The sequence below is a fragment of the Pongo pygmaeus genome, chromosome 10 (genome assembly GCF_028885625.2).
Source record: "Pongo pygmaeus isolate AG05252 chromosome 10, NHGRI_mPonPyg2-v2.0_pri, whole genome shotgun sequence".
NCBI classification, from domain to species: domain Eukaryota; kingdom Metazoa; phylum Chordata; class Mammalia; order Primates; family Hominidae; genus Pongo; species Pongo pygmaeus.
In genome coordinates this window covers 130,547,124-130,555,268 of record NC_072383.2, presented here as the reverse complement: position 1 = coordinate 130,555,268, position 8,145 = coordinate 130,547,124, and the positions used below count along the sequence as shown (strand labels likewise).

Genomic DNA, 8,145 nt, shown 5'->3' with positions numbered 1-8,145 from the left:
AGCCGGCACAGTGTTGAGCACAGTCAGCAGAGGGCGCCGAGGAGGCCTGGCAGGAGAAAAGGTGCCGCTAAGCCAGCTCCCGTGGGCTGGGCTGGAAGGTCTGGGCTGGGCCCCCTTGTAGGGTGGTGCTGGGCCGGTGGCTTCTTCAGTGCCGGCACCTGTATGAGCTTCTCTCATGTTCTTTGGAGTTCTCTGTACTCCTTAATCCTCAGCTCCTCATTAGTGCAGTCCTCTGTTAAATTGAACAAACCTTTAAATAAAACCTGCCCTGTTCAAATCACTGTGGGGTTTCTCTCTCCTGATGGAACCCAGGCTGACACACTATGGCTGCAAATCAGGCAAGATTTGGCAAAAATAGACAACGAGTAAATGTTGTCACTGTCAGATTCAGCAAGAGACTCGCAGGACTAGCAAACGCGTGCAGTTCTGACGTGCGTGTGGGCTGTATTTTCACGACACTGACCTAAGTGAGAGGACATCACATGCATCGGTGCAGGTCAGACAGAAGTGGACACTGGAGCCCCACGTATTTATCAGTGAACTGGGCAGCTTCCTCACTTAATCAGAAAGTCATTTTCAGGCCAGGTGCACTGGCTCACGCTAGTAATCCCAGCACTTCAGGAGGCTGTAGTGGGAGAATTGCGTGATGCCAGGAGTGTGAGTTGCCCTGAAAAATCTCATTTGTTTCTACCAAAAATATTAAAAAAATTAGCTGGATGTGGTGACGTGTGCCTGTAGTCCCAGCTACTCAGGAGGCTGAGGCAGGAGGATTGATTGAGCCCAGGAAGTTGAGGCTGCAGTGAGCTGAGATTGCACCGCTGCACACTTGAGCCTGGGCAACAGAGCGAGACTCTGTCTCCAAAAACAAAAAAAAAAAAAGGAAAAAAAGAAAAGAAAGAAAAGGAAATGGTTCATGGTTTTCCTGTACTGGAAGAACATTTCCTCATTTATTTGTGCCACTCACAGTGTGTTGGCTACTGACACAACACACGTTTAATCTGAATCTGCACAATTAACATGTTTCTCCTGTACTTTCTTAAGTCTAGGAACTCAACAAAAGAATAAATGAGGCCCTTATTTGCACCGTTTGACGATTGCCACTGTTTAAGTATTCTCGCCGTGGCTGGTTCGAGCTGTCACCGGAGGTCTCTGGACGGAGCTGGGGAGAGGCGTGCAGCCTGGCACCACCGTTTCCACCATGCAGACACCACAGATGCCAGAAACCCTGAGGGTGGAAACCACGGTATAATGTAGTGAAGTCATCACAGGGACACTGTGAGAGTTTATTCCCTTCATTTTCACATCATTTATTCCATTGTAAGTTTACAGGATTTAATTTATGACAACAGCTGTGTTTCATGACCGCTCACCCCCAGCACCCACTGCCCCTGCTCCGGCTGGGGAGCCCCTGACAGAAGTGAACGCGAGACTGGCCCCGGGTCTGCCCCTCATCCTTCTCCTCCATCCTGGTGTCCACACGCTGCCCGGGAGCCCCTGACAGGAGTGAACACGGGACGGGTCCCGGGTCTGCCCTTCATCCTCCTGCTTCATCCACACGCTGCCCGGGAGCCCCTGACAGGAGTGAACACGAGATGGGCCCCAGGTCTGCCCCTCCTCTTCCTCCTCCTTCATCCTGGCGTCCACACGCGGCACACGCGGCACACTGTGAGCCTCTCCCCACATGATCCTCATGATTAAAATCAGTCTTTCCCCACGAGTGACCCCTACGTCTAAAGCGAGGACAGCATCCGTGACTCACTGAGGCCTGGGATCTGGGGGCCGGCATGTGGTGTGGGGATGCTGACAGCTCAGACCGGGCTGTGGCCTGAAGCCAGCGAGGAGAGGCCAAGGCGAGGAGCCAGGTGCCCGCCCTCCATCCTCCGTTCCCCTCTGTAAAGTGACCTCTCGCTCAGAGCGGGGATGTGGATGTGACATTTGGACAGACGCCCGATGAAGTGAGGGAGCCGTGTGAGCACTCGGAGCAGGGCCTTCCTAGCGGTGGGAATGGGGGTGCAAAGGCCCTGAGGTCAGGGGAACTTGATGTGTTCCAGGCGCAGCAGGGGCACCTGCTGGAGTGGGGCATGGGACATCGACTTAGGACATCAGAGCAGCCGAACTTGCAGGGCCTGTGCGTACCTCTGTGTCCCAGGCTCAGACCCAGGTTTTGTTCTGAATATGTAGGGAAACCCTAGAGGCTTTGAGCAGGGAAGGGACAAGGTGTTTAGGATGCTCACCCTCCCATCCCCCACTTTCCACGCCACACCCAGCACCTGTGGGTCAGGGGCACGATTTCCACTGCCGTTCTCACCATTTCTGATGCCATCCCGGCTCTGGGGACTGCACTGGTGCAGAGTTCTTTCCATCCTGTCTGTCAGCGTGTTTCTCTAATCACTGTGTGGCGGGTGGTCTTGGCCATTATGCCCTCGGATTAGGTGTTGATAATTCACTGAAATGGAATCTGAAGGTGTGCAGCTCATTAGGCCTCTAATAAGAAGGGAAGGCTGGGCCCCCGTGGCTCTCATCGGCTCTTCTGTCTTTGCACATGGCCCTCATCAGCACCTTCTGTCTCTGCAGCAGTGATTGATGACATGACCAGCCTCAGATGCTGGCCTTTGAGCCACACGGGAGGGGCCCTTTGGGGTCCTGTGAGGCCAGGGCTGGGGGCAGCAGAGGAACTGGGTTTGCCGGTGGAAGGTCCGGGCTGGGCTCCCTTGTAGGGTCAGAGTGGCCAAGTGCATCCTAAAGACCTTGGGTGACAGTGATGGAGCCCACCCCAGGGCTCAAGTGGTCGTGGGGGATTCCAGGGCCCATAGAGCTGAGATTCCAGGGTTGGGGCAGGGCCTCTCGGCCGGGACATCTTCCCAGGCCATGGGATTCCGCTCCCTCTTTCCTGCCTGGCTTTCTTCTCTGGAGGTTGCTTGTTTTTTTTTGTTATTGTTGTAATAAAGGACACATAACATAACATTTATCATCTTCACCTTTTTTTCTAAGCGTATATATAGCAGTGTTAACCACACGAGATCTCTAGAACTTTTTCATCTTGCAAAACGGAATCTCTCTATCCATTGAGCAACTCCTCTTCCCCCTCCCCACTGTCCCTGGCAACAGCCATTCTTTGTGTCTCTAAGAGTTAGACTGCTTTAGGAATCTCACGTGAGTGGAATCATGCTGTGTTCATCTTTTTGCGACTGGCTTATTGACTTAGCATAATAACCCCAGGATTCATCCATGTTGTAGCACATGAAGGCTGAAGAGGATTCTGCTGTGTATAATCCCACACTTTCTCTAGCCACTCCCCCTTCAAAGGACATTTAAGCTGCTTCCACCTCTTGGTTATGGTGAGCAAGGTTGCAGTAAACGAGGGTATGCAGATATCTCTCTGAGATCCTGTGATCAGTTATTTTGGATAAATACCCGGAAGTGGGGTTGCTGGATCATAGGGATTTTTTGAAGAACACCACACTGTTCATTTGACCACACCTGTGAGGGCTTATTTCTGGGTTCTCTATTCTGTTCCACTGGTCTGTATGTCTGTCTTTATGCCTATATCATACTGTTTTGATTACTGTAGCTTTGTAACACATCTTTGGTTTTCTTTCACCAGATTGTTTTAGCTATTCAGGGTTCTTCAAGATTCCATATGAATTTTAGGATGCTTTCTAATGTTTCTATTTCTGCAAGAAGTCCCATTGGGACATTTATAGGGATTGCATTGAATCTGTGGATCACATTGGGTAGTATGGACATTTTAATGCTACCAAGTCTTCCAATCCATGAACATGGCATATCTTTCCATTGATTTGTGTTTTCTTTAATTTTTTTCAACAGTGTTTTGTAGTTTTCAGTGTACAAGTATTTTGCCTCTTGGTTAAGCTTTTTCCTGAGAATTTTTTTCTTTTGATGGAGTTGTAATGGGATTGTTTTCTTAATTTCCTTTGGAGATTGTTCATTGTTAGTGTATTGAGATGACACTGAGTTTTGCATGTTGATTTTGTATCTTGCAACTTTGTTGAATTAGTTTACTAGTTCTTTTTTTTTTTTGAGATGGAGTCTTGCTCTGTCCCCCAGGCTGGAGTGCAGTGGCCCCATGATCTCGGCTCACTGCAATCCCTGCCTCCTGGGTTCAAGCGATTCTCCTGCCTCAGCTTCCCGAGAAGCTGGGACTACAGGTGCCAGCCACTATGCTCGGCTAATTTTTGTATTTTTAGTAGAGATGGGATTTCACCGTGTTAGCCAGGATTGTCTCAATCTCCTGACCTTGTGATCTGCCTGCCTCGGCCTCCCAAAGTGCTGGGATTACAGGCGTGAGCCATCGCGCCTGGCTGAAGTGTAATCCTTTTAATCTGTTATTCAATTTTGTTTGTTAGCATTTTGTTTAGGATTTTTGCATGAATATTCATCAGAGATTTGGTGTTGTAATTTTCTCTTTTTGTAGTATCTTTGATTTTTGTATAAGGGTAATACTGGCCTCATAGAATGAGTTTGGAAGTGTTCCCTCTTCTTCAATTTTTTGGAAGGGTTTGAGAAGGATTGGTGTTGGTTCTTCTTCAAATGTTTGGTAGAATTCTCCATGAAGTCATCTGGTCCTGGGCTTTTCTTCTTTGGGATGTTTTTGATTATTAATTCAAATTCCTTACTAGTTATAGGTTGGTTCAGGTTTTTTATTTCTTCGTGGTTCTGTCTTGGCAGATTGGATGTTTCTGGAAATTTATCTGTTTTTTTCCAGGTTATCCAATTTGTTGGCATATCATTGTTCATGCTAGTTTCTTATGAGCCTTTTTATTTCTGTGGCATCAGTTGTAACATCTCCTCTTTTATTCCTGACTTTCGTTATTTGAATATTTTTTCTTTTTTTAGTCTAATAAATGTTTTCGATTTTATTGATCTTTTCAAAAAACAGCTCTTAGTCTTATTTTTTTCTATTGTTTTTCTATTCTCTATTTTATTTTGGCACTAATCTTTATTATCTCTTTTTTATGTTAACTTTGGATTCAATTGCTCTTTGTCTAGTTCTGTGAGGTGTAAAGTTAGGTTGTTGATTTGAGTTTTTTTTTCTCTTTTTAAGGTTGGCATTTACCATGGTAAGCATCCCTCTAGTACTGCTTTTGCTCAGTACTGTATGTTTGTACCTAATGTGTAACTTTGGTATGTTGTGTTTTTATTTTCATTTGCCTCAAGGTATTTTCTTGTTCCCTTGTGTTTCTTCTTTTACCCATTGATTATTCAAGAATGTGTTGTTTATTTTCCACATATTTGTAGGATTTTCCAATTTTCCTTTTGCTGTTAACTTCTAGTTTCATCCCATTGTTGGAAAAGATATTAAGCATAATTTCAGTCTTCTTAAATTTATTATGATTTATTTTGTGGCCTAACATATGATCTTTCCTGGAGAATGTTCCATGTGTGCTTAGGAAGAATGTGTGTTCTGCTGTTGCTGGAGAGTGTTCTGTGTGTGTCTGTCAGGCCCAATTGATCTATGCTGTTGCTCAAGTCTTCTCTCACCCTGTTCTTCTGTCCGGCTGATCTATCCATTATTGGAAATGGGGTATTGAGACCTCCTGCTGCATTTCTGTGTGTTTCTCCCTTCAGTTCTGTTCAGTTTGTTTTACATATTAGTGTGCTTTGTTAATAGGTCCATATGTATTTATAATTGCTATATCTTCCCAGTAAATTTATCTTTTCATCATTGTATGAAGTCCTTTTTGTCTCCTGTGACAGTTTTTGACTTGATGTCTATTTTGTCTGACATGAGTGTGGCCACCTCTGCTCTCTTTTGTTTACCATTTGCATGGAGTATCTTTTTTCATCCTCTCATTTTGAACCTCTGTATGTCCTTATATCTAAAGTGATATGGAGGTAGAGAGTGGAAAGACAGATAACAGAGACTGGGAAGGGTGAGTGGGGATGGGGGAGGATGAAGAAAAGTTGGTTGACGGGTACAAAAAACAGTAAGATAAAAAATAAATTCAATATTTGATAGCAGAGTGGGGTGAACATAGTTAACAAAAGTATATTGTACTTGGGTGGTGGACACCCTATACCCTGACTTGATCACTATGCATTATATACGTGTAACAAAATTTCACATGTGCCCTATGAATCTGTACAAATAAAAAAATATAAAGTGTCTTGTAGACAGCACGTAGCTGCATCTTATTATCCATTCAGTCACTTCATGTCTTTTGATTGGGGAGTTTCACCCATTTATGTTTAAGTTAATGACTGATGGGAAGGACTTACTGTTGCTATTTTGTTGTTTTATGTTTGTCTTATAATTATTTGTTCCTCTTTTCCTCTCTTGCTGCCTTTCTTTGTGTTTCTTTGTTTTTGTTTTTGTTTTTTGTTTTTTGTATTGAGCTGCTTTGATTTCTTTCTGATTTTCTTTTCTGCATCTTCTATAAGTATTTTCTTTTGGAAGGGTCTGATCTTATTTGCTACTCAAAAAATCTTATTTTTGTCTGGATGCAGACTTAGAAGTAGAAGCTCACTGTTGGAGGGTCTGCATTTCCTGGCAGTCTGTTCCTGATGTTTTTCTTCGGCCTCTTTCATTCTCATGGCCAGCATGTAGCCTACTCTGCAGCCTCCGTCTTATTTTTTGTAGTACACTGTTTTCTTCAGAGCAAGATGCCGGCATTTGTGTTGCAGGACACGTGGAGTGACAAGACACTGAGTCTTGGGTGTTTTGGTCCTAGGTTTCTTACACTCTTTGTTTAAGGGCTGTCAACATATTCCCGGACATCGTCTTCTTTAGAGACATTGAAAAGTCTGTGGATTCTGCTAGCTCTTTTGGGCCCCAGGCAGCGAGACACCATAGTATCAGTCAGTCCAGGAATGTCCTTCTCTCCTATTTTTTTTTTTTTTTTAACAATAACCAAGTTGAGAATGCTGAGATTGGCATCCACAATGCAACGGCGAACAGATTTTCACTGTCTTTCTCCAGTTCTCCTTGGTCTATGTCAGGAATGCCGCTTACTCAGTAGCAGGTGGACACGGCCATGGTTGGGTCACCCTGCTTCATGGGAAGGCTTGTTTGTCGTTCCCACCGATCCGGACCACAGAACCCTTCCATGCTTCACGAGAGCATCAGCAGCAACTTCTGTGGCCACAGACATCTCATACAAAGTACGAAGTTTGCGTTCATCGTCCACTTCAATGAGCTTCTGGCAGCCAGCAGCTGGGAAGATGTTCAGCTTCATCTTGAAGCAGCTCTTCTGTTGGTATTTTCTTTGTGGTTACTATGGAGACTGCATAAAACATCTCATAACAATTGACCTTAAGCTGATAACAACTCCAACTGCATGCAAAACCTCTACTCCTTTCTACAACCCCCTGCTTTATGTCCTCAGTGTCACAGATTACACCTTCTTACACTTGGTATCAATTCGCAGAGCTTTGTAGCTGCCTCAGAAAGGCTTCTGGGCCTTGCTGTTGTGAGTTGGTGTTTCTGCCACGAGGGAGTTCTGGGCTTCCTGTTCCGCCTTTGTGCTCTTCTCTCTGGAGGTCTAAACGCTCAGCCAGGATCATGTGACAACCCTGGACTCTCTGTGCTTCCGTCCTGCCCCGGAGCAACCTCCTGAGAAAGTGCCCAGAAAGAGTGACCTGGTGGACCTGAGACGGTGGTCCTGGGAAAGGCCTGAGACGGTGGTCCTGGGAAAGGCCTGAGACGGTGGCCCTGGGAAAGGCCTGCTGGTGAGGGTGCCCTTGGTTGGTGTCTTGGAATCTGGCTGCAGCAGTTCCCTGCGCAGACACATAACCTCCCTCAATAGTGAGGAGCTCCTGTGTCTAAACTCCTGTGGAAACCACGTGGTCTATCCTGAGCCCGTTTCCTTCTGGGGGTCTGGAATGTTTGTGCGCGCCAAGCAGAGGTGCTCCCGTGACCAGCCCCCTAGTCGCTGGATGCTGAGTCTCCGTGGGCTTCCCTGGTGGACGACGTCTCACTGTGCCATCACGTCACGTTGCTGGCGGAACTAAGCACACCCATTGTGGCTCCACAGGGAGAGGACAGGGATGCTTGTGCCTGGTGCCCTGGACTTGGCCGCCCAGCCCCTGGCTGTGCTCACCCCTCCCCGGCCCCTGCAGCCCTGGATGGCACTGGCTTCCTGCTGATGCCTAACTCGGGGTCACCGCCCCACCATTTCTTCTGCA

The 8,145-nt window shown here is 46.4% G+C and overlaps 1 pseudogene; it reads right to left on the bottom strand.

Annotated features, from left to right (window-relative positions):
• Nucleotides 1-6,448: 6,448 nt before the first annotated feature.
• LOC129010119 (small ribosomal subunit protein eS6-like) lies at nt 6,449-7,196 on the bottom strand (annotated as a pseudogene).
• Between the last annotated feature and the right edge of the window lie 949 nt (nt 7,197-8,145).